At 39.1% G+C, this 1,797-nt stretch overlaps 1 pseudogene; it reads right to left on the bottom strand.

Annotated features, from left to right (window-relative positions):
- Window positions 1–589: 589 nt before the first annotated feature.
- LOC131957089 (uncharacterized) lies at window positions 590–648 on the bottom strand (annotated as a pseudogene).
- Window positions 649–1,797: the final 1,149 nt, after the last annotated feature.

Here is a 1,797-nt window from a genome sequence, read left to right as displayed (position 1 = left end):
GGCTGATGGGTTGTCAGTGTGTATTGAGAAATTGCGGTTGGTAGTGAGGGGGATTGTGTATATAGAAGGTTCCTTGTTGCTGTAGGGTTGTAGTGCTTGTATGAGTGTGCGATCGCTTAGTGTGGGTGGGACCCATCTAAGGGTTCCGTTGATCCTGTTTTTTTCGTGTAAAGTGAAGTAGAGCGTGTAGGGGCCGTGTGTTTTGTGTGTATTATGTAAGGTGGTGACGTCGAAGGCAGTTGATGTAAAGAACCAGGTGTCTGCTCGTCCGTAATTGAAGAGGAAGATCTGTTGGTTGCTTATTAGTTGCCGCAGGATATGTCCTCTCAGATTGGGTTGACCATTTGAGTTGATTGTGACTTGAATGGTGGGTGAATCAGCAGGAAATAGTTCTGGGCAATCTTCGTCAGGTAGATCCAGTATGGCTGTAGTAGCTGAAAAGGGTTGGGCCCTGGATTTCATTAAACCCCCCGGACCGTAGTCCGGGAGGCTCCTCCCCAAGTCTCTCGACCCAGGTGGAACATCCAAGGGCGCAACCCCTTTGCTGGCGTGGATTATATTTGCATATGTCGTCGAGCTAGGCTGTGACATTCTATGGCACGGAAATCTTTAGTAAAAGGCGAAAGATTTACTCGATGTGAATAGAATTTTTTTTTTTTTTTTTTTTTTTTTTTTTTTTATTTTTTTTTTTTTTTGATATTTATTCTTTTTTTTTTTTTTTTTTTTTTTTTTTTTTTTTTTTTTTTTTTTTTTTTTTTTTTTTTTTTTTTTTTTTAATAATATTTATTCATATAAAAACATACACGTTTCACTGAAAACATGCTAAAGTGTTTAAGTAACGCTACTAGAATAATAAAATTAGTAATCAAATAATAAATTGTAAAATAAAAATAATCATAAATATATGTGCATGGAGCTGAAGAGCCGCATCTTGACTTTAAAATAGCCGTATGCGGCTCGCAGGCCGACTACCCTGACTAATTACAATACCAGATTTTATTTTTTTTTTTTTTTTTTTTTTTTTTTTTTTTTAGAATTTTTCAAAGTCAGACCAATTAATTGAAATTTTTTTTTTTTTTTTTTTTTTTCCGATACTTTATTTATACATAAACATTTACAAAACGTCTGAAATACCTATTTACCCTGGTTTCTCTTTCAAAAACCGACGAGTGACTTCGAGGAGCGAGTCCTCACATGGTGTACCTTTGTATGCTCCTTCATGCCCTCTAATGGGAGGGATACGGTACAATCTCGGCAGTCATACAGTGTTACTTCTTGATGATTTTCTGCAAAGTGCGCGTATATGTCTGTGTGGTACCCTTTGTCTACACAAAGATCACACCGTAAGAATCTATAGTGCATTCTATGTTCGTGCTTTTCCGTTTCCTCAGCTGTTCTATTTTGTTCTGGGCAGAACCTGCAGCGTTTGTTGTCATGAGTAAATTTTTTACTTTTTATTATTTTTTTCTCCTCTGTGGGGCTATCTTCCTTCTTCCTTTTGAAGCTTGCAAGAGTGGTGTCCATGTCTGAGAAAAAGAACGGAGCGTTCAATGTTAGAGCTCTTGACGTAGCTGGTTTGTCTGACTTCGACCTTGCTGCAGTTGCTTGTTTGCTTGGAGTTGATGGTGTACTTGCCGGCCTGGATGGGTTGATCGGTTTTTTGATCGTTGCTTGTTGTTTGCTTGGTGATGGTGTTGTCTGGGCGGGTAGTGCTTCTAGCTGGCTGCTTGTTGTTGGAGGTGGCTTGGCGATTGGAGTTATTTGCTGGCTGCTTGGTGTTGTTGCTGGTTGGTCGGG

This window comes from Physella acuta, unplaced genomic scaffold (genome assembly GCF_028476545.2).
Source record: "Physella acuta isolate Inbredline_101_S28 unplaced genomic scaffold, ASM2847654v3 ptg001205l, whole genome shotgun sequence".
Lineage (NCBI taxonomy): Eukaryota > Metazoa > Mollusca > Gastropoda > Physidae > Physella > Physella acuta.
Note: the sequence above shows the minus strand (reverse complement) of the source record. Positions and strands in the feature narration are given on the sequence as shown.